Raw genomic sequence first — 24,989 nt, forward strand, 5'->3', positions numbered from 1 at the left:
GTGCAGCGCAGAGGCCACCTTCACTCCCGGCGTGGGCAGGGACCCTGGCTGGGGCGTGCTCCGGCGGGGCACCTCGCCCCCTGCTCCCCAAGGAGCAGAGTCTTACCAACTGCTGCCTGTAGCTGGTCCCTGCAGGCTGGCTTCGAACCGAGATCCCCGGAGCGGAGCGCAGACCGTGCCGCAGCCCCCGGTACCCGAGCTCCCCGGGCAGGCCCCGCGCCCCGCCGCCCCGGGGCTCGCCCGTCCCCGGGCCCTGATTGAAACCATCTGCCCGGCGCAGGAAGCACGCCGCTCGCTCGCCGCCTTCCTTCCTTTCTTCCTTCCCAGCAAGCGACTCCGCGCCGAGGAGCCCAGCACTCGTAGTTTTTTAAATAAAAAAGAAGCGGTATCGCCCCTCTGGGGCAGAGGGAGGAGGAGGGTTGTCGGACGCGGGGAGCTTAGTTCTCCCCTCCTCCTCCTCTGCCCATCGCATCTCCCCGCGGACCGGCCGGTCCTGCCCGGACCTGGCGGGCTGCCCCGCTCCCTCCCGCCCGGCCAGCACCCGGGTTTGGGGCTGTGGCGGGGAGGAGGGGGGGGCGGCGCCCACCCCTCCGCGGGGCCGGGGCCGGGGCCGAGCGCTGCCGGCGGGAGCGGGGGCTCGGCCACCCGGTGCAGCCCGGCCGCGGCGGGGCTGCAGCCCGGGCCGGTCTGCGCTGGGGGAGCAGGTTTCTTTGTTGGCTGCCGGGTGACTGGTTCCCATTAATCTCCCGCACTGGCCGTGGCCGTCTCCACTTCCTGCCTTTGCATACTTCTGTCTCCCTCGATCTCAGTCCCTTCCCTCCCCCTTCCCTCCCCCCTTTCTTTCTCTCCCTCTTCCCAGCTTCTCCAAAAAAGCTACAGCCGCCCGGGCTGCGGGACGGGGGCTGCAGGCGTCCGGCGGCGGGAGCGCATCCCTGCGCGCCTCGGTAAGGGCCGGGGAGCCACGCTGCCGGGTTGGTGGTCGCCTCTGGGGACCTGGGCAGGGGAGCGGGGCTGGGGGGAGAAACGATTGACGGTGCTCCGGCTCGCCCGAGAGCCGCCCGCCACCCGGGAGCGGGCCGGGCTGGGGATGCGCGGCGGCGGCAGCACAGCGGAACCCCCGCGGTAGCGGAGCCGCCGGTGCGGGCCGGCCCCACGATCCTTAACGGGGGTCCTTGCGGCCGGGCGGAGCGGGGGCGCGGTGCGCCCCGTGCCACCGCCGTGCCTCTCGGGACGTTTCTTCTGGCGTGTGTGGCGAGGGCAGAGGCGGCCCGGAGGGACAGAGCCCACGAGACCGCCTCGGCGGGACCGGGTGAACCGTAGCCGGGCTGGGGAGCCAGCCCGCCCAGCGTGGGGCTCGGATCCGGAGAGAGGGGGAGCCGGGGCACTTTCCCTTCCAGTGCCCACTCGCATCGCTTATCCAGCCGGCTGTAGTGTTTGCATGCGTGTTGAAAAGAGCGGAGAAGCCACCTGGACTCTGGCGGAAGACTTTAGGATCCCAAGACAGATTTAGCTGAAGAGCTAAGGGAGCTGCTTCGGCAGTTCACTTGGTGGGAAAAATCAGATGTACTGCTTTTGGCTTGGGACCAAGCGTTTGCTTTACTAAGGAGCAGTGGGTCACTGCAATCAAAGAGTAGCAGCTACATATGAGAAAGCTTTCTTATGTTTACTTCAGTTTTATCACTCAAATGTACTTTGAATTTTAGTAGTCAAGCTAAATGAAGCCGGATGCATAGTATTATTGCAAGGAGTATGTCAGTAGTAGTGTTTCCTACACCCATGTTTTACTGTTGCATCAACTTTGGGAAATAGGTTTTCTTTAATATTTATTCCGAGTAGTAAGTCTTTAGCTTCAGCCAGATACTGAATAATGCAGTTAAAACCACCTGGAGTGATCAAAACTTGTGGAAGACAAAGGATGAAACTGTTAGTTGTATTTTGATTTGAGATGATGCAGATTAGGATGAATTAAAGTGAGGTTGATTTGCCTTTAAGACTTAATAAAGTTTTGTTTATACATGATTAATATACAGTCAGTAGATGAAAATATTCCGCATAGTGGAAGGGTAAGTTAACAGAGCAAAGGTAGGAGTATCTTGCATATAAGGTGAGATTTGAGAAAATCATGTATGTTTTAGGAACGTTAAATTTAACTTTCATTTTGATGATCAGGTTTTGCAGGTGTCATAGTGGAAATCTGTTACCAGGTTGATGGGTGAGAGTAAGATTCGTGCCTTTGACAATTCATTTCCCTCTTGCTTTAAAATCAGTTATTTAAAGGAAAACTGCAACACATTTAAGCAATTATGTTACTTTATCAAGTTAACTAAGAATATAGTCAGCACCTTTTGAAGCTAGCTACAGTCTACACGGTGTTAGCAACTAGGCTGACAGAGAACTGCCATCTTGCTTCTGGAGTGGAACCAGTTTCCTCTAAGAATATGGAGGAGTGATGAGCAGGGCTCCTTGGGAAGGGGTGATAGGGTGGGTGGTGCTGGGTCTCACTGGGACACAGAGAATGTCCTGTTCCTAAAAGAACATAGTATCTGTTTTCCTCTCATTTCCTCTCAGAAATAGGACAGTCCTGCCTGGCCTGCCTTTCTTCTGCTCCCTTCAGGGTGCTAAACTCCCCCAGCCAGCTTACTCAGTGTAGTCACTGCCCTTCCTGGCGCTGGGGAGGAAAGGCGCCTTATGTCCTCTCCTACCCCTACAGCACTTTTGTGATGTGGCTGCCAGAATTTGCTCCAAGGAGCTCAGGACCAAGCGTTGCCATTTCCCTTCAAGCAAGTGACTTTTAACATATACTGTAGCTCTTGAAGGAGCATGTGACCCCTTATTATTGGTGACCCTGTAAACCATTGTGTAATCTGTTGACTGTAACGTACCATGCCAATTTATTCTTGGTTGGGAAGTCTTGCCAAAGACTTGATGGAATAGCATGATTTTATCCACTTTATTGTTTTCATTGTGTTTCATAAACATCTAAGACCCTCTGGGAAGAATCACTGGGGCGGCTGGGCCTCCTTTTTTTAATTGCTGGTTAAATAAATGTTGCCAGTTTAAAAAAAAATAGTGGTATGCAGGATCTTGGAATGCCTGGAACTGCTAAGCACTCATGTTTAGGAAGCAGGACTATTTTTAGTGTAGGGGCATTTAAAGAAATGATACTATCCCCTTGTGAAGAGGTCACTGTGAAGTGAGCTGAAGAGCCTGCTTTTAACTGGAGAGCAAAACCAAGTTTCCCACAGCTGAGTAAAGCTAAAGAACCAGATTTGTACTTTTCCCACTTAATTGAAGAGGGAGAGGATGGACTTTTTGTTAGTTTACAGTAGTGGGAGTGAGGAGGCCCAAATTCTTGCCATACAAAAAAACCCCCGCAAACGTTAACCCCAAATCCTGGTCTTGGTGAGACACTTGCCTTTCTGTTTCCCTCCAGTGAGTGTTTGTGATGGAGATGTAGGACTAAAAGGCATTTAATGCTTCCTGAGAAGAGCTGGGAACTGGCAACTGAGAATACAGTGAATCTCTTGGGATCTGTTTTTGTGGGAGGTCAAAACTCTCTTGTATGGATCCCTGGCTGCCATTCTTATGTATAGGTAAAAGAAGTGGGGTAAAACTTAAACAAAAAAAAACCAACCCAACACCAACCAACCAAAACAGGCAGCATGGATGTTGAGAACTCAAGGTGATCTGGGATCCTAAATGAATTCTGAATATGAATATGGGACTGAGATTCCGAAATAAATTAAATTATAGAATCATTTAGGTTGGAAAAGACCTTTGGGATCATAAAGTCCAACTGTTAATTACTTTGGATCCAGAGAAGACTTTTGTTACCTCATCTGCCTGGAAAATAGAACAACTTGCTTTGATGGTTTAAGAGAATGTGGTTTAGGTCGAAGTTACCACTGTGTGCTAGACCCATTGTGTCATCTATGGGGTCCTGAGTAATCCAGATACAGCTACTTGTGCCTCCTCTCCCACGGCTAATGTAACCCAGTCTCTTGCAGGGCAGAGGACCAACATCTGGATTGATTAGACTTCCAAAATGTGCCAAATGATAGCTGAATCAAGCTGAAGTTTGGTCCAAACTTCAGTGATGTTTTGTTTAACCTAAGTTCAGTTTAAATTACGAATTAGATTTTATTTTTTTTTCTCCCAGTGCTGAGTGTCATGTGTGCTAGTTTTGTCTCTATCCTGTAAAGTGTGCGCAACTTTGCTTTTCAGATTTTTTGGTCTGCTGTTGGGATTTAGTTGGCAGTGCAGATTGAGGCAAGTTTGGGGAACTGAATCCAAATATTTACATTTTCAATTTGGCCTAGTCCTTGTGCTTGTAAACACTCATAGTCACATTGAACTTTGGTGAGGTTATAAGTGGCTTTGCCAAACCTTGGAGAGTCACACCCTACAAGACCTGAAATTCCCTCTTAGAAAGAGTTTTGGCTATGGTTTTTTGGGTGTATGTACATCAGCTGAGGGTTAGTACTCATCACTCTTACACCTAATCCAAGTGCAAAATCCTTTCTTGTATCTTGCTTCTTTTTCATTAAGAAATGCCTTATGCTGGTAAGATGTGTCGAGTTAAATGTCATGGAAGAGAAGTCTTGCCACCCTGTGAGATGCTGTGCAGCCTCTGGAAATCCTGATCCTCCTGTGCTGCTCTAGAGCTCTGCCCTGGTAGAGAGGGGCTGTGGTGAAGATCTTCCTCCTTCCATAGGTGCCATTTTCATGGTCCTTGCTCTTTGGATATGCAGAAATAAAGTTTGAAGACTGATTTGAACAATGGGGATGCTTGCTCATGGACTTACAGATTTAAGTCCTCTTTTCATTTGTATAGGCTTTGAACAGCTGTCACATTTTATTAGAAACTTTTTATTCCCTAGGGACTAAGCCTGAAAGATTGATTCTGCATTAGCCATTGGACTCTCTGAAGTCCACATCACTACAAACTGTAGGGACAAGGATCACCTAGTACATTAACACTTCATGGCCAAACTATAGATAGGGGTGATTGAGTTGCAGTGGGTTACAGTAGGAGTTCCTACTCATCAGTTGAGGTCTGTAATTTTGTATTATTAGCCAGCCTAGTTCAGAAGTAGTTTGGAAGAAGACTGGATTAGCTTAATCCACAGTGAACATGTTTAGAGTAACCTAACTTGTCCTCTCTGTGGAGCATATACCAAGATAGTTAGAACTGTCCAGGTAAATCAATACTATAATTCATACAGCCAGTGCTTTTGTTACATTTTGGTATAAGCTTTTTTTTTTTTTTTCCCCAGGTTGGGGGATATAGGACAAGAGTAGGTGTTCATCTCTAATGTGACCTTTCATTATTCTTTGAAGATGTTTGTTTGAACTGTATCTGTATGCTGAAAACCTGTGAGCTGCTGCAGTGTAGCTGAGACTTCAATGAATTTGTGCGAATGGAGAAGTCCTTAAGGACACAGTGAAAGCACAGTGAGTTTCTGTCAAAAATGCACCCTGTGTGTGTTCACACACAGAGGAATGGGAAGTTATTTCAGGTTAAGTATATCTGTCTCCTAATTTCTCTTTAAAATGAAGATGTAAAAATGCTTGATGTGTGAACATTAGTGTTAGCACTGGTGCCAACACAGGAAACCAGGTCTTTGAGTTGAAGCATTTAACATTATTCCCAAACTCCCACATTATTAAAAACAGTCATTGTGTGAAGTTTTAGAACTATTATTCATTTCATCATTTTGATGGGGTCGTCACACTGAATTTTTGCATTTTTTCCTCTTAAGAAAAAGATCAGTTGTCTTCATGGGACATCTAGTCACAATCACAGGGGACAAATGCTAACTGTAGCATTGTGCAAAGCACCCTGCTCTGCCTGCTATTCCAAGTATTAGGGCAGAAAGCAAAGTACTTCAGGAGAGCTACCCTGGAAGATCTTGCAACCCTTCTTCAGTGAGGAGCAGATGTTCCAAATGTGGATTCTGTTACTTCTGAGAAGTCCTTCAAGCTGGGAGACAGATCTGTCTCTTGACATTTTTGCTTTCAACGTTGTTACTTCTTTGAGGGAGGGCAAGTAGTTTTTGCAAGAGGGAGCAGAATGAATGAGGAGCTCTAATGATTTTGATCCTTTGTCCTGGTGGAAACTCTTATCGCTCACAGTCACTGGAAAGGGCCTGAAGTCATGTTTCTTTCTGTGTGGGTACAGTACGCTAAAGCAAAATTGGGCGTATTGACTCGCAGTGTGTGAAAGTGCCTCTTATGTGTGCTACAGGATTGTAATGATTGCAGTTTCCAATTTGCCTCTTCATCCCAGCTCTAAGCTCACAAGATCCTGTTAGCCAGTGTTGTTCAGAGAAGCTTTATTAACTGGGAACACTGTTTTGAAGATATGGCAGATCAGCAAAGTGCAAAAGCTTACCATATCTCCTGTATGATGGCAGGCTCTGATGATTTCCACTGTTAGGTTGCATATTGGGCAGCAGTTCCATACCACAGCTTGCATTTCACTACCTGCTATATCCCTGGTATATTGTTAACTTTAGTCTTTGAGCAGAACATCCCCCATGCCACTCAAACTGTGTAAGAAATGGTTGACTTGAGAAGTGAGATTGGAGTAGCAAAGGATAGGAAGGGATCAGAAAGAAAAGGCTTATAATAATCTGAACATACCTATAGGCCTTTTGTGAATATTACTTAACAAACTCCAAAATTGTTAAAAAGGCTTTCAGTACTCATCAATACAATCCATGCACCTTTAGGTTTGTATGCATGTTTTTCTGTTAGTGTTTTATGGATGTACCCATCACAATTTCTCATGTGGAAATCTGTAAATACCCTGAATTCTTTAATTGTAATGCAAGGAAAACCAAGGACAAGCACTAGGAGCTCATGCTGTTTCCTTGGCACCTGTCTTGTCTGAAAGCCCATGTGACACTGATGGGTACTCCTGGACTTTAATAGCACAACCTTGATTGTCTTTTTTGGCATTAACAGACCTCAGGATATCTTCTAAGCCTCCCTCCCCACTTTCATAGGTGTTGTGCTTCAGCTCTTCCCTCCCCAGTGCCTTGGTGCTGAGGGGTTTCCTGCTGGTTGGCTCAGTGCTTTATTATCCTCTGAACCAACACCTTGAGCAGGACCTTCTGAGGCCATTGTTGCAGAGCAGCCAGCAGAGGAACTGGTCTTTCTCTCCAGAGATGTCCTCAGGCCTGGGAAGCAAAGGGAGATGTTGCTGGGTAGCAGAGCTACCTTCTCACCTAGGCAAGGTGAGCTGGGTATAATCTTCGTTGGCCTGCCCTGCTTTTCCTGTGGCTATATGACTTGGACAACACAGGTAACTGGAAAAATAAATTCAAGAGAGGCTGTTTTACATGTGAGTAAAGCTTCATCTGTGCTTTGGGGAAACTCACCTGTTGACTCCCAGAAAAACATTTGTCATTCTTTCCTTTTTGGCTTTTCTTTGTGTGCTTCTGTTCTTTCTCCTTTTAGCCCTTGAGCCTCCCTCTCAAAGCACTCCAAACCCAGCAGCTGGGCTTTAATGAACAGTGTGTGTCATACCCTCTAGTTGCATTGCTGCAGTGTCCAGGCTATATAGGGATGTGAGACCTAGATTTTGTGGGTACCACTTTAACTGTAGCTTGGGGTTTAGTAAGCTCTAGAAGGGGGATAAATGGTGGCAGAGAGATTCTTAATTTGCCTGTGAGCATTGAGGCTTCTTGTCTGTCATAGACAGTCCCTAATAGCAGCTATTTGAGCTGCAAGAAGTCAGCTGGTGACATTCCTCTGCTTGGCCTTTTTTTCTGATGTTCAGATTTGTATTTAGTGGAACACTGAGAGGTGTCAGATGGTGCTTTGCACTCTAAAACCAGTTTAATACAAGATTTGGTTGTGTTCTCTTGATACAAGACAGTTCTCTCTGAGTTGAAGAAACTAGCAGAGAAGTTGAATGCACAGCTAAGATGACTTCTCCCAAATGAAACTGTAAAAGAACCATGAAGCTTTCAGTGGCAAGCACATGCTTCAGAGAGAATTACAGCAGAGGGTAAAAAGTTATGAGAAAAATCCACTGTTTATCCATCCACCTCCATAAGTATATGCCTCCAGGATATATGGCTGAAGAGAAATTATGTACTTATCTTTTCAGCTGGGTGGATTGTTGTGAACCGTGATATTTCTGGCAACCAAAAAACTGAAGAGGTTGATACCTAACATAGCACAGCCTATAGGAAAGATGAGAGAATTTACTTTCTGCCCTGGGTGAAACCAACTTTTCTTCTGAAGATTAATGGTTCAATCCATTATTATTATTGTTTTTAGTGGAGAGCATAATTATGCACGGTGAGTGTGAGATAAACACGACTGTAATTTCTGGCATACTAGTGTCAACCCAGAACTGCTGTGGATAGACTGATGTGACAGAGGAAATAATCAGGCCTATTCTTAAGTTCAGAGAGACAGTAGATCTTTTTGCCTTGTAGAAGTGTATCCAAGATAATGGGCTGAAGGTATGCTCCAGAAGCAGAATAATTAAGTTCAGTGGCATATTCACGTGAGAAATTAAAATAGGTAATGAATTTTGAAGGACATGCATATTGATGACCCCATGGATAACCCAGCAGGAATCCAGCCCTGGATAGCTTAGTTCTTTGTCTTGGACCAAAACTTCCTTTTCCCTTTCCCTATACTTTGCAACAGAACAGGTTGGCAACCACATCTGCTTGAAAAACATGTACTCAGAAGGTTAGCTGGGGTGGAGACCACACAAAGCAGCATGACTTGGACCAGGTGAATTATACCAGTATATAGGTGGTGTCTACTCAACTCTTCCTCACCTGGCACTTCTGACTGTGATTTTCCAAATTGTTTCTGAGTTCATCACCACACCCCACCCACCCACCCCCCAAGTTACACAGATAGTAAAAGGCAAGTACCTGTCAGCTGTCTTGAGAGGTTTTTTTTGTGGATGCTTAGCATGTCTGTGAGAAACTTTTTGATCCAAGACTCATTGACATAAATGAGACAGATCAATATGTTTCCCCCCCCCAGTACATGACAAAGGGACATACCTCCATAACTTGCATCCATAACATCCATAACTGGATGCAGGAATCCTATACCTGGGGCTAACAGAGTTATGTTATTTTCATCTCTAGGCTTTATGATGTTGATTTTAAAAATCTGAATGATGAGGGCTTCTGAATCAAATTAGGATTAATAGTTTCTGGAGCAGGGCAAATGACAAAAGACAACCAGGAGCTGAATTCAGACAGTGGCAGAAAGACGGTGAGATACTGTAGCAGCATAGCATCATTAATTTTAAATCTGAAAGCACTCAACAAAATATGAATGAAAGACTGCATGTAACTTTGGTAGATGAGGGAAGCATCAGTACAGATGAGAAGGTTCAGGAAGGTAATCCTGGGAACAGATAAAACATTTTCTTTCCATTTTCAGTTTAGTTTAGTTTAATAGGAAAATAAGAGATATGTTGTGAGGCAAAATATTTTCTTTCATCTTGAACTGTAAATAAATACCTAGAGTAGTTCTTTTGAGACAACAATACTGCTGCTGCCTTTGAGTGCTTCAAAAGGCGCCTTTTTTTTTCCAACTAGAAGGTGATTTCAAATAAAGTTACTTAATTTAAAAATTTGTATGATTATCTGGTGGGACTAGCAGGATAGTTTAGGCTTTTAATACCATGTTTCTTAACTACTTAATCTCAAATATTTATTAACAGACTAATGTATAGAGATATGTTAATCCTTTTATTTTTTCCTTGTTAAGCGTGAGTTTTTCTGTATCTACTTATGTTTGATTTTTGAGACTTAGTCATAACCAGTATTTCTGGTTACAAGGTGCCAGTTATTTTTGTATATTGTATGTACCATTCCTACACTGCTACCACCACCTCCATTAGAAACCCACGCCAAGAGGCAAAGATACACTCTTGTGCATCAATGTGTAGCCTAGGTTTATATTTTGTGTGTATTTATTGTAACTATTAAAAAGATAGTACTTTATTGATATTGTTTAACAAATGTTCCAAGCAGCATTTTCTGTATGCTGATTAAACCCTTTTTATTGATGCAAACAGAGGTTAGCTTTAATACACAAGTTGGCACAGCAGATGTTTCAGTTATCCCTAAACTTCATTTTGACCAGAGAGTGGAGGAGGCAAAGACCCTTTCTGCCTTCACAATTTCCTATCTTTATAGGTTCTCAGTCCTCTACAAAGTCTTAACCAGACTAGATTCAAATAGAATAAAAAAATGCTCTGGCTTTTTGTACAACCCTGCTGAGATTTTCTAAGTCACAGTTAAGTACTCATTTTCCATTAAAGTCAGTTTGAACCAGATACAAAAATCCTTAGTGTGGCTTTGGCCTAATTGTTTAACAATGAAACATCCACATGTTCTTCTTAGAGGGAACTCAGGATCTTCACATTAGGAATGTAATTAAGTATTGCAAGCCAAAGTCAGCAACTTACTGTTTCAGTGTTTTCCTTGTATTTAAGATACTTACACGCCTGTATATATCTCTCTACTGAAACAGAAATGAGCCTCTTTCTTAAAACAAATTTACCCCAAAATATCTGCTTTACTTTTGTTTTCAGGCTCTGAAGAAAGCAGCTTTGCTCTGTAAAGTCAATGTTTTTGTTCTCCTATACCTTTGATTTTTATCCAGTCTGGGGATAATTGCCCATAAAGAAGAGCATTTTTGTCTTTCTCCAAAAGAGAATTATTTCTTTTTGAGAAGCAACTACTATTAAGTACAATGTCTATAGAAAGACATAAACCCAGGTAGAGTTACTGGCTTGCAAATCTCTTGTCCAGTTCCCTGCTTTGTTGTTTACTTGCTCAGAGGTCCTCTAAGGCATTCTATTACCTGCAACCTCAGTTTCTCTGTGCATCTGTAAAGGGATAACTGATATCTCTCCGTGTATTCCTTGAGATCTGTACATTAAAGAAGCAAAAGTTACTACATGTTTGTATTAAGCTATTCGTTACGACACATACCTTTGTGGTTTCTTGCATCTCTTTTCTAACCTGGAAAAGATGTGATGGGCTGAAATTGCATTCTGAAGGGTGGTGGCAGTTGTACTGTAAAGTTTCAGTGAGCATAAGATTGAGCCTGAAAAGTGCATGTGACTTGGGGAGCTCTGAACTTAGGAAAGCAGTACCTTGTGCTTTCTCTGCACTGACACCTCTAGCTAAGCAAAGAGAAAGTGTTGACACTGGAAGGAGCTGCAGCTATGCTCCTCTGCCAAATATGAGGTGAAGCCCTGAAGGAAAGGAATAGCAGTGATATGTGACCCGGCAAAGAGTATTCAAGACTACTCCCTCGAAGTAGCTGGACTGTCCAAGGCACCTGAAAATTCACTAACTGCCAGCTGGGCACTTTTGTTAGAGGCTTAAAGCATGTAGGTTTTACAGGCCTGTTAAAGCAGGACTGTGCAAGGCATTGCTGTGTTATTTTTTGTAATGCAGCAGAAGTTCTGACTCTCCTTTTTCTCATCACATTTCCCATTATCTAGTAATTGTAGCATCTATGAGGTTATGCTTTCGTTTACACAAAATAATACAAATATGTTTACAGTTAAACATGCTACATAAGTGCCTTATTTTACTGCTGTATTAAATGTGTAAAGAATCTGTTTGGCAGCCACCTGATAGGAAATGGTGTATAGATCTCACACATTTACTGGGCTCTGAAATTTTCATGTTCAGATGAAATTGGGTTTTTGATAACACCTTCTCTAAAAAACCTTTCAAATAACCTTATTTCTTTCTCAGTCCCTTGGTTTCTGTAGGAACTGTCACTTTTCTTTTTATACATGATGCCTGTTTGAATTGATAGAGTGACTTGAGTCCCCTGAAAACCTTGCTGCAACTTTTCCAAAATACATTTTTGTATGGTGTAAATGGATTGCACTTGGGTCAATTTTACTTTTTTTTTTTTTTTTTAAGCTATGTGGATGTAATAAAGGGGAGAATAAGCAGGTAACAGGAGCCTTATTTACATCTTCAACCATGCTTTGGTTTCTGCAGTGTCTTTTTACTCACACTTGGTGCTGCAGCTGTAAGTTTTTCCTCCCGTTCCCCCTCTTGTGTAGGGGATGCAGGCTGGCTAAGTGAGCTGCTCTCTTTTCGTCCCCTGGTAATTAATTTTTCTGATCTTTTTCTACATTCATGTAGATGCATCCACAGAGCTTGGGTCACAAGCAGAGTTGGCTGTTCTTTCATGACAGCACTTTATTGTATTTACCAAAAGTTTCTTTCCGTACCATACTAGACTTGTTACTAGTCTGGAAACTCTCTCCTTGTAAGCTGATGGTGGGAGATGGTTTAAACAAGACCAGGCTGGGTGGCAATTTCTGGCTCAAATGGGGGAAAGGAATGCTAAAAGGACAGAAAATAGTTTCAACTCATCATGAGACTGAATGGAGGTGATTTTAGTATACTTGCTGCTTGTTCTCCTCAGAGCTATTCTCTGGCCTGAGGGACTCGCTCCTGCAAAGTCTCCTTGGTTTAGGCAGTTTGTGACCTGCTCCCTGGCCCCACAGCTGCTCTGTACTCATGTGGTTTGGGCATATCTTTACACTGGGCCAAATGCCAATTGCATATTTGGGACTGAAACCCCATCTGTGTTTTTTTGAGCCAGAAAAAAATTCCTGAAAATGTGTCTGTCTTTTTATATTTTGTAAAGGATGTTGTTCAAAGTAGGGGAAATAGAAGTTTAAACCTTGAGCTATATAAATGCTTGAGTTATCTTAGCAAAATGCAAGTGTATTAACGTGCATGCAAACAGCATGATACTGTGTTTTTTAGAAGAGGATAGTGAAGTAATGGAAAAAAACCCTCCCAACAAGCCGAAAATGGAGTTAGATCTTCCCAGTGGTTTTGTTTGCCATTTGGAAACCTGATCCATTGATTGTTTTCTGTACTGTGCTTAGTAGCAACAGCAAGTGAATTGAAAAACAGGGACAAACATATGTTTTTCTATGGCTGATACTTACCAAGATGAGGGTTATATATCCTTCTTTAAGGCTGAGTGGTGCCCAGTTGTCCATCTGGGAGTACAATTGTAAGAAAACCAATGCCTTTAATACATCGGTTTTCTACTCCATTTATTTAGAAAGCAGCTCCTGAGGGATCGCTGCACTGTGAGGAGCATGCTTCTGGTTGGAATTTGCGATGACCACCTACAGTGCTCTTCCTTACTGTCAGGCTGAATCTCAGTCTTTTCTGCAATGGTGTTTGAAAGACTGATTAAGAAAAGTAGCCTGCATTCGCTACCCTGCTTCTTGAAGTATTTCTTACTCCACTTAATGTAAAATAGTGAATAAAGTAAAATAGTGAAAAAAAAGTCCCAGTACGATAGCGTTTTACCCTTGCTTAATGCATAATGTAAATTTTTCAGCAGGATTGGAAGCAGTGTGAAATCTGCCTTTGAATTAGGACTAGTGGGTTTGGCAAAGCAAGGAGTGTGATGTGAAAACTAGTTTTTGCAAGGTCCTCTAAGACTTTCTGACTAAACAGTTTCTCATGAGCTAAACAGTACTGGGAATGGCTCACTATGCGGGTAGAAGACCTCCCAAGAGCGTGTTTGGTTTGGTGATTCAGTGTGTGGCATCTGTCCCCTGAACAGAGAAGACATATCAGTGGTCCAGAAAGGAGCTGAGGGCATAGTCCTGTTGGAGACTGTGGCTGTCAAATGAGATGTGGATCAGGTGCTGGGAAAGTGGCTTAACACTTGTGCCTGTCTGCCTGAGGGGTTACTACATCTCTTAGATTTAAGCAATCATTCTAGACACTCTGAGCTCACAAGAATGTAATAGTGATTGCCCCACAACATTAAAGTGTCATCTAAACATAACGCAAGGTCAGCCCACCAACTCTATTAAACAATCATAAACAGTACAGCTTAAGTTAGCCAGTAAATCAAACCAGGAAAAAAACCCTCCCTTCTACCCTTACTAATCCCTACAGAGACTCATTGCTTTTGGCTCCTCCTTGGAATATTACCCAATTTGGAAACAAGGGATATTTCTGACCAATTTGGTATCAAGCACGGGGTCCTATTTAAATTCTGGTTTGGTTAACTGCTCTTTTGCCTCCACAGACTTCCCCCCTTGCTCTAAATGGATACAATAATATTTTTTTCTTTGTGTCCTCTATGCTACTGTGGCTTTGTACTGTTAAATGGGTATTATGCTTTGCTCCAGAGACAGCTGTATTTCAGCATCAGATAAAGCAATTTGTGTGAGTGCCTGCTTTTCACTATTTATTTTTCAAAGGTGTTACAAGGTTTTTCATTGTTAAATGCTTTGAAATTCTTCCTTGAGGAATATTGTATGACTCAGAGCAGTGTCTGAGTTAGTGAAGGCATAAAGATGTTTCTTATATGTATTTTGAAGTCTCTGGGTCACATTTATGCAAGTGATAATACCTAGCTCTGATACAGCCGTTTTCATTGCAATTCTCCAAAGTGCTTTGCAAAGCTGATCAGAGCTATTACTAGAAGTAATTGGAAGTTTTTGATTAAATGAAGCATGATTAAAATATGCTATTTTAATGGTGCTGAACACTTCATGGAATTAAGCTGATGCTAGGAGAGCTTCCTAAGGAGCCAGAGTAGGCTACAGGACTAACTGAAAAAGAAATGAGCTCATTAACTGCTTTTTATGGGAAAATGGATGTATCTGCACAACTGGCTTATTGTGCAACGTGAGTTTTTTTGGTCTCATTCAAACATTAGATAAAAGCAAAGAATGAAACTGTGAATATTGAAATGTCCTTGAATGACTTTAGCCAGTATTTCCATTTTGTAGATTAAGAAATCAAAACAGAGGGAAATAAAATTACTTGCATGGCCGGAGTTGCTTAATATGCCAGAGATGGAGCTGGGGTTTTGAGTCCTGTGGCTGCTGAGCTACCTCTCTGATATTTCACTGTAGATTAACAAGGTACTTGCTTTACCACTTTTGCATAAACACTATTATCTTCTTCCAGAAACTAAATTCTCAGTTCCAAGCAAAGCGAAGTGTGGGAATAAATAACAGCAGTGAATTTCTCCTGTTCAAAGAAAAGGGAAGACAGGTCTACCTTTAGCTTTAAATGCTTACCTTGTGAACGAGAACAAAACATTAACTGTTTCACCGCTGATATATTGCAACCGTTCTCAGATTATAATAGGATTTTGGGAGCAGAGGTGGAACTGGAATTAATTTCCTCAGATTATAAAAAATAAAATGGATTCCTCCTATTTCTCAGTATCTCTAACAATGTACCTGTTATGACATATGTTAGGAAAATACTAAGATATACCTGTGGCAGGATGGATTTCCTGTTGAAGTTTTTCAAAGTAATTGATCCAGCCAAGTAATGCTGTTCTGCCCCACTCTGTCTTCTTTTAGGTCATTCTAGAAGACAATGCTTACTCTGCATCACTTTGCTGTTTATGAAGTGAAAACAAGGTACTGCCTTCAAATCAGAAAAGGCCTTCCTCTAACAAATGGCAGAGATTCAATGCCCCATTTGTTGTCTTGACATTTTGTTTTATTGTTTCAGTTTGCAGAGCAGTCTCTGGAGGTTTCTAAACTATGCATGAATAAGAGAGAGAAATGCACTCTGAGTTTCTTTTGGGAACGTTGGGGATTTTAGCTTGGACACAGGCCCAGCTGTCTACCTAAACTCATCTCTCTCATTCCTGTTGGCATTGGCAGGAATCTGGGTGGCATAGTACCTTCCTACCTCATCTTCTATTTCTCTGTGCATTTTGTCTCTATACAGATTCACAGAATGGTCAGGGTTGGAAGGGACCTCTGGAGCTCATCTAGCTCAGCCCCCCTGTTAAAGGAGGTTCACCTAGAGCAGGTTGCACAGTCACGTCCAGGTGGGTTTTGAATGTCTCTGAGGAGACTCTACAGCCTCTTGGGGTAGCCTGTGACAGTGTTCTGTCATCCTCAAGGTGAAGAAGTTTTTCCTCATATTCTGAAGAAACTTCTTGTGTTTCAGTTCGTACGTGTTGCTGGACACCACTGAAAAGAGCCTGGCTCCATCCTCTTGACACTCATCCTTAAGATGTTTGTAGGCATTGATAAGATCCCCTCTCAGTCTTCTCCAGGCTGAACAGGCCCAGTCTTCAGCCTTTCCTCATCAGGGAGATGCTCCAGTCCCCTTATCATCTTTGCAGACCTCTGCTGGACCCTCTTCAGCAGTTCCCTGTCTCTCCTGAACTGGGGAGCCCAGCACTGGACACGGCACTCCAGATGCGGCCTCACCAGGGCAGAGCAGAGGGTTTATGCAGCATTGGTCTTTGAAAATTATGTATGGGAATCTGAATCGCATATGGGAGAGAAGTTATGTTTATATCCCAGAATACAAATGAGATGCTAACTCGAATGGCTTTGTAGCATGGAATGTTTCTCTTTCCTTCATAACTTTACATAGTTCAGTGCTTCCCCTTCTTTATGTCTTCATGCTTGAAGAATGCAGACGAATAGCTGAAAAAGGTTTGTCTCTAGTGCTGTTAGGTCATTAAGGTTCTTGGCCAAAAAATATCCTTGACCTCCCTGGTCAGAGGAAACCGCAGCAACAGCAACAGTTTTAAGGAGATTATAGCTAGTGTGTCTCAGCTGTTGTGTGTGAGGCCTAGGGGTGCCTAAGGGGACAGAGCAAAACCTGCTGTAACTCTTGTTCTCATCCTTAAGCATGTGTCTAGTGAAAACCTTTATGCTTCATTTCATGCAAGGATAATGCCTGCAAAAGAGACAGAGAAGCATTCTTCTTGTGTCTGTGTTTTTGTAAAACGTGAGGACGCTGCCCATCAAAATCCTGAGAAGAGGGGGTCTGTTGACCTCTCCAGCTGAAGAAATTCAGCTCTTTGAAGGAGCTGGGCATCAGTTATAAAAGTGTGTAATTAATACTGAGCTGATAGTACTACAGGTTTTTGTCTTTAAAATTTCAGGGCAAACTACTTCCAACAAATCCATGTGTATGAACATGAAGCATTTTCATTTATCTATTGGGGAGCAATCAGCATAGCTTTCTGCTATACAGCTACTGTCTCCAGCAAATTTTCTTTGAACTGGAGCTGCCCTGTGGCCTTGCAGCACAAATGAACCTTGGATAGATGTGATCTGAGACTGTTTATGACAAACATTGGAAATATTGTCAGGCTGGCATCAGGGGAGCACCTGAAAAGCTAATACTTGGTGAAGGAGAAGCATCAAGAGCCAAATCCCAGGATCTTGAGTTCCAGCTAACAAATCGGAATTCTGCAGGAAGCAACAGAAAAATCTTGTGGAATATTCTGTATTTGCCTGCACTACAGCAGGCTGTTTCTGTATTTCTGAATATAACCAAATACCCTAAATACTCATAGAACTGTTTATGTTGGAAAAGACCTTTAAGATCTTTGAGTCTGTTAACCTAGCACTGCCAAGACTACCACTCAACTGTGTCCCTGAGTATCACATCTACACGTCTTTTAAATACCTCCAGGGGTGCTGACTCAACTGCTTCCCTGGGCAGCCTGTTCCAGTGCTTGACAACACTCTCAGTGAATAATTTTTTCCTAATATTCCATCTAAACCACCTCTGGCACAACTTGAGGCCATTTCCTCTCATCCTATTGCTTGTTACTTGGGAGAAAAGACCGACACCCACCTCGCTACAGCCTCCTTTCAGGTAGTTGTGGAGAGTGATCACATCTCCTTTCAGCCTCCTTTTCTGCAGGCTAAACATCCCCAGTTCCCTCAGCTGCTCCTCCGCATAAGTTGTTTTCGAAGAGGTTGATAAGAAAATGGTGCCATATACCTTATCTCTCAGTCTTTCTTGTAGTGGGTGCTCCTGGTCCTTCACAATTCTCGCTGATCTTTTGGAGTTGTATCTGCATTTATAACTCACTGGGGTCTGTGCAAAGTCATGTTTTAACCTTTGCAACCCAAAGCTTCTGACACTGGGCTTGAAGGTAAGAGGGCTGTAGGGGAAGGTCTTTTGGGTTCTTAAAAATTCTTATTTCTGTTTTCTTGTTTGTGGCCCTCACCTTTGTATACAGATCTCTTCCAAATGGCTCCAGGGTATTTTTGTATCCATGTTTTTTGGGTTTTTTTTAGATTTTTTTTCTTCCTCCTTTTGTGTTTTCTGTCATCTTTTTGCCTTTGGCTTCACATTCCTCTGAAGAATATTTTTATTCTGCCTCCACATCCTCCCATTTCAGTTGCCTCGTGCATGTGCCTTAGTCTGTCTTGTGTTATTTGTACTATGAGTTGTTTGATTTACTTTTTTAAAAAAAAAATTATCAAGAAAGTACATGAATCTTATTGCTTCGTTAGAAAAGCTCACAGTAAGGCACTTGGTACTGTTTCCATATGGAAGGTGGAATACACAGACTGTGTATAAACTGAGCCCTCAGTAGAGATTCCTCTGATGCTGAGAATCCTTTTCCATTGTTTCCCTCAGGAACCTGAGAGAGTAATTGAAGAACATGTATCTTAAATCCAAATCAATGTGCAACTCTCATCTGCTGTTTGACAATACAGCACTTCACCCTTTCTGATAAAGCCAAACCCATATATGGGGAGTTGATATATACTGATTAGTTTTAGATAAACTTTATTTTCTTGCAGTTGTTGTTGCTAGTCCCAACCTTTCCTGTGCTGTGAGCCTTGTAGGAATGTTTGCTCATGATAGGGCTGGGCTAATTTCACCATATCCAGAAACCCAATGATTAAACTTCTGAGTTCAGTTCCAAATGGTCTATGTTCCTATAAGTCTTGTGTTCATTGCTGAGCATTGTTTTATGTGTTGTGTTTATTTCATTAAAGACCTTTTGAATGTGTCCACCATTATGTACAAGTACCTACAGAACTTGTATCTTGAATTAACTTGAGTATCCTTTGGGGAGACTGTTTCGGTTCTTTGAGCAAGCACATAGTGTTGAAACAGAGCAATGCAGCCATATGTTAGAGCCCTAAAGATGTCCTCATGGAGGGAACATACAGGATCTCTCTTCTTCCTCCAGGTTTCCCTTCTGGAAACCTGGACTAGCTGTGGGACTCCCAGGGCACCCATGCCAGCCCACTTTTGCCCATTATTATTATCTTTCATGCTGTATTCATACAGAACATGAGTCTGTCTTTTGTAGGCATGTGGACCAGAATGATCACCTAAGGCTCAAGAGGCCAGTGTTGGTGAGCAAAGCCCTCTCTTTATTTTCTGGGGAGATGCTCCCCGCCAGTAGCCCCCCAAAAAAACCAAACTTTACTACGTAAGAAGTCCTTCTAGGCTCTGTGGGACAGTTCAGTGAATAAAGTGCTACTGAGTGTGGGTAAGGAACAGCAGAGCTTCCTTTATGGAGGCCAAATTGTGAGTTATGAGTGTACCCCAAGCTGACGCAAGGGAGACTCCAGCATTTGACTTCTTGAGGGGCAGACTGAGAAATTTGTTGAGTCTTGATGGGCTGGAGCTGCTGTCTCCTGCCTGTTGGCGTCCCCTGCAGTCACAGGGTAAAGCTTTCTGCAGCTGGGGTGGGTGATCCATTCCCTTCCTCCCCCATATGGTTATCCGGGGCGGCCAGTGCACTCTACTTACTGTCTCTGCCCACTTGAGTTGGCAAATATATGCTGAGTTAGCAGAAGCCAGTGTCTTCTCTATGCTTCTCATAAAGGCACAGGGGGGCAGGGAAGGGCATTGTGCATCTTCACCCAAACAGCTGTTCCAGCTAGACCTTGTGATAACACTTCACATGTGCCTAAGGTTGAACTGTAAACTCATCTGCTGGCATATGGTTGCCTGCTAAGTAGTGGGGACTGCTTTTCTCTGGGGATGCTTTGCTATTGCAGGATAGGCACATTCTGCCCTGCAGCATCTTTCGTTTAAAACTTTCTAGGCATTGCTTCTGTCTGGCAAGATAAAAGAAAGCTTTCCATTAAGGCAGCCTCCCTCTGTCTTGCCTTCTGTCCTGTGCTGTTTTGGTGTGTGGGTGGGATGATACCCGAAGGGCCCACAAGGCTGTGCTTGGGTGGTGGCACTGGTGAGCTTTATTTGTTGAACCAAATACAACAAAGTGAAAAGCACAGTCTCATATTTGTATTTTCATGGCACCCTGCTGTCTTACCCTTTGTGCACTAATTACATTTATGCATGCCAAAGAGAGGGACATTTCTGTGTTAATGAAGAGTCTGGTTGAATATAAGTTTTGGAAAAGAGGAGAAAAAGAGTGTTTTCCCTGAATCAGTTTCTTTAGGACCAGTTGACATTCTGACACTAAAGGAGCATTAAAATAAACCTGGTTCAGTGTATGGTTTTGTTTTGAATATTAAATAGAGCTGCTCAAAAACCTAGGTGCAGAATCCATGTGGATGAGAAAGCTGGGGTGGGAGAAATGTACTCTACTGACCCAAGCAATACCCCTTAAGCAGCCTTTTCACTCTGATACCGGCTCCAACACTACCTTTGTCAGTGTGCGGCAAATTCCCAGGGAACAGGGACTCCCAAGCAACATGAGCTCAGAGAACAGCATATCTCTCCTCCAGTTATCTCTTGTTGGGTGTTGGATACGCAGTGCTCATGAGCTGTGCTGGCAGGAAGGGCTCGGTGTGGTGAAGTCAGGTTCCCGCTGTGGGGAGGCTACCTGCCTGCCCTGCAGCATTGCCTCAGGTGTCAAGAGCCCTAGAAAGATCCTTTTAAGCAGTCATAACCAATGCCTTGCTTTTGGGAGGTGGACATATCCCTTTTAAATGATGCAGCCGGTACCGTTTTGACGCTGGTTCTGCTTGTTGGAAAGCTGTTCCAGTACTTTACTAGTTCAGTGGTTAGAAATGTTTTTCTAATTTCCAGCCTAGGATTATTTGTGGCCAGTTCCTGTCTTAATTTGTCCTCAAGTCAATGAGAAGAAAATGAACACAGAGTGCAGTGAATGAGGTCTGCCTTGAGAGCTTGTGGAAAAAGCTGGCTGAGCAGGACACTCTCCAGGTCTTGCAGAAGTAACCTGGTGACTCTGTGCTTGCATGAAAATATTCAGCGCAGTTCCGATGTCCCTTAAAATGAAGGAACGTGGGTCTGGTCCCAAACTTGGAGAAGCCGATAGAAAGGCCCATTTTGACTTCAGTGGTCTTAAGAATTAAGCCTTTCAAGATTTGCATAGAGCTGGCGCCAGATGAATCTCCCACCCACAGTTCAGGCAATGAACATGTGTGTGCAAGGCCGGGGCAATTATGAGAGAGTTCAAAGGGAACTATACATCCAAGGGGAAATTCATAGGCTGATCTGTGCTTCAACAGTATACTTCCACGTAGCTTCCATCCGTAGCATGGGGCCTCTCCAGAGAAGGGAACATCAGATGCACTGTGGTACCCCAGGGTTATAAGTTGTATGCACATGTTCCCTGGGGACTGGGAAGAAGTTACTGCATGTGGGGTTTCTGTGTGTTCGTTTTGTGAAAATCCCGATCAGGTTGTTTAGGCCAGGAGCACACAGCAGCTTGCTTGCTTGCTTGCAGTTTGGTCTGGAAGAAGGGTCTTTGGTAGCATGTGTTTTTGCAGTCAATACAGATTTTTTTTTGAGTGAAGCTGGGGTGTAGGCAGCACATAATGATTCAGGTGGAGATAGTAATTGCAGGAATGGCTATGGAGGCAGTTACAAGTAGAACCAGTGAATGGGAAAGATGATGTTCTTAAACACCATAACCTGCTGAGAAAAGCCCGATGTGCCGATGAATAAGCTGATATTTGTTTCAAGAAGATAGCAGAAAGTTTTGGTGGTATGAAAACATCATGCCCTGGGTTGGTGGATCCTGTCTTAAGTTGTTCTTGTTTTTCATCTCCTGAAGTGCCGTTTCTGGGGCATGAATTCCTCTGATTTATCAAACACAGCAGGTGTGGGGCAGGGAAGAGCTGACCTTCAGTAGGTAGGATGTGGTGTCAGAACGTGGGATTTGTCACATCCTGAATCCCTGTCTCCCTAGGGAGGCTACAGTTATGTCATGCTCTGAACACGGTGGTGGTATCCTGCAAGAAGTAGTTGTCAACTTCCATGAAGGGAGAGAAAGCTATCATTGAAACTACAAATGGTCATCAAATATCTGTCTGCAGTGCTACATTTAATGACACATTTGAGTCGGGGTGTGTTGGTCTGGTCTTACAGTATTCAAATTCTGGTCTGGTTGATTTCTTTTTACTTTTCATCTTTATGCACCCTGTGAGGGCTGCCATGTTGTAGTTCACATGCTGCTGTGTTTTGCTGGCAAGTGAAGCAGTTCTTGTTTTCTCTGTGTACAGTTACGGTGGCTAAGGACATTTAAAGTGGGAGCTAGGAGTGTTTCATCACAGTGTGCTGTTACACAGTGTGATTGTGTGGGAGACAGTGGGTGATAAATACAAAAGGAAAAAAAAAAACCCACCCCAATTTTTCTTTGTTACTCTTGTCATCTCTACCAATTCTAATGTGGGATTTTTTTTTATATTAGCTTGGGGTTTTTTTCTTCCTTCTTCTAAGGCCCATGTTCCTGGAGTTCAGTGATTATTAGAAATCTTGACCCTCTCTGGGTTTTATAGCTATGTGGGAAAGCTTGGAAACCTGAGTCTCAAAGGCTTGAAATCTGTAAAGCTAGTAGAAGGAGTTCAACCTTTATTTATACATAAAATTTTGTGATTTATTGGTGTCATCTTACAGCATCTCAGGGACCTGTCTCAAGGCACTGAATTACTTAAACCCAGTAGGAAGAGTTTCTTTCTCTTCTCGCTGTCCACTTACTGGTGTGGTGTTGGAGGGCGAGCACCGGAGGTTAGACTGTGAGTCAGACTCTCTCCCCGTGAGCTGATAGGCATGACAGGAGAAAATTGCAGCTACTGGACTGGTGAAGCAATTGTGTTCACTGAATTGAAAGGAACTGGCACCTTGTCTTAGATGGGGTGAAATGGCATCTTTCATTATCCTTAACACAGATGAGTATCTACAAGGGACAGGCAAACCCACACCCTTGTGTAACTGTTACCCGTTACAGCACAGTTACTTTCCTACTGATGTCACTGGAAATATATTTAATATTGCTACCACCTCCTAGCATGGCCAAAGATCTTGCCAGAAGAGAACCTGGTAGTCCAGAATTCCAGCCCTGTATAAATAAACAAATATTTTAGTAAATCCCTGAGAATGGAAGCTGGGGGCCTTGGCATGACAAGCAAACACATCAAAAATGGATATTTTTTTTGTTTTGTTTTGCATTTCATTTTAATAACAGGCAAAATTTTCCAAGCAGGAGGTTTGCACATACTGTATGCAATTTGTCTACAGAATACTTTCTCTAGAAGAGGAGGAAGATGGAAAAAAAAGAGAAAAGGAGTAACTTCTTAGAGAGAATCTCTGCTGCTTTTGTCTTCCATTTAAAATGAGATGCTAATGCACAAGGTGGAAGCTTTCTCCTGCATCAGGCTTTGTGACCGTGCCTGTCCACTTTGCTCCTGTTCCAGTAACTGTACTGAAGTCTGCAATGAAGGTGAGCAGGAGTGTCTGACCAAGGCTGTTTGCTACCCAGGCACTCCCCTCCTTTAATACCTGCTTTTCAGAGCAGAACTATGCAGGAAATCAGATGTGATTTCCCACCTCCCCCCCGCCAGACATCCAGATAAGGCAGTCTAATTTGCTTCCAAGGTTTTTAATTGGGAATAAAGTGGTGGGTTTTTTGTTTTGTTTTTGTTTGTTTTTTTTTTTAATTTTGAGGTTTCACTTTCAGGCTCTTGAAGGTTTGATTGGCCCTTGGCAGCTTTCAATGCCTGTCAGGGTTTATTTGGTAGAATACAAACAGGTTGAAAGCACTGAACTGTTAAAAATAAATAAATATTTATGCAACCTTCCCCTGGCCCCAAAAAGCCTTTCCAGGATTTGAAGTTTCATAGAAATTTGCCTGTTGATTCAGACAGTATGGCGTGCAAGGAGAAGGTCTTTGCATCAATAATAACCAAATGAGTGGGGTGTAGCTAGTTGCTCTGCTATGTGGTTTTCGGACAGCCTGTTATTTGACTACATCGCTACAGCTTTAAAACTGGGCAGATTACCAGGGTGCTGTCTATATTTAAATGGCTGTATGCTCAAGGTTAGCTTTAGAGCCCAACAGTGGGTATGGTGTTTGCGTTTTTGCAGACGCATTAATGATAGGAACAATCTTTTGCCTTCAAGTGTCTGTGGATAGAGTTTCTTACCAGTCATGAACTGTGACTTCAAAAGTAGATACTATGCACTTAACAAAGCAGCCCCTGTTTGGTAGGTGATGTACCTTTGTAGAGAGCTAGCACGGTTTACCTTGCATTATGTTAAGGTTACAAGGTTAACCTTGTATTGCCTAATATGTGTTTGTATTACTTTAAGAAACTTTTACAGGGCATTAGTTGTTTCAGCAATAGTCTGAATCTGCAGGTAGCAGTTACAGTTTTATGGGCATCAGAGGAGTGTTAGCCATCTAAACCAGTAACAATCTGGTTTATTAATAACATCTTTATGATAACACACGAATTAGGCAAGCAAGCACTATAATCCTGCACTGAGGCATTGAGATTTTGATGTAACTGGGTAGGCTGGTGGTATCATGTTAAAATTGAAACTTAAGGTTTGGGAGGTCTTACTCTGCCTGTGCTCCCACCAGCAGGCAACAGGCAGCACCTGCACTGATTTGGTGTGCATCTGTGGGGATGGCAGTGCCTAGCTCTGGCGCCAAGCTTGCCTTCAGATGACCTTTCTTTCTGACTGAGGGTTGCAGAATTTTTTTCTTCTGACATCTACCACCACTCAATGATTTTGAGGAAAACGGGAAACAGATCAGGATAGTTAAAATAAGCTAAACATAACATTGTCGGGAATCAGAATGGCTTTACTTTGCCAGAGAAGAGTCATGCTTCACATCTTCCTTTGACCTAAACTTAAACCATGAGTTCAGGGAACAACCATTTATAGAATTGGTTAGGTCTGTAATTCACTGTGTGAATAACAGGATGGTCTGAAAGAGAAAACAAAGAT

General features: G+C 43.2%; 1 protein-coding gene across 6 annotated transcripts in view; it reads left to right on the top strand.

The window, feature by feature from the left end:
* Positions 1-423: 423 nt before the first annotated feature.
* The window catches only part of DENND2B (DENN domain containing 2B), a 180,097-nt gene continuing 155,531 nt past the window's right edge, over positions 424-24,989 (top strand). The window contains exons 1-2 of one of the 6 annotated variants that reach the window (XM_055723099.1): positions 424-944; positions 5,277-5,454. The gene's annotated coding sequence lies outside the window, so the exon portion shown is untranslated. Of the gene's footprint in view, positions 945-5,276; positions 5,520-24,989 lie in introns of all 6 variants that reach the window. The other 5 variants (XM_055723097.1, XM_027810361.2, XM_055723098.1 and 2 more) reach the window with 5 other exon arrangements.

This window comes from Falco cherrug, chromosome 10, assembly GCF_023634085.1.
Source record: "Falco cherrug isolate bFalChe1 chromosome 10, bFalChe1.pri, whole genome shotgun sequence".
Classification (NCBI taxonomy): Eukaryota; Metazoa; Chordata; class Aves; order Falconiformes; family Falconidae; genus Falco; species Falco cherrug.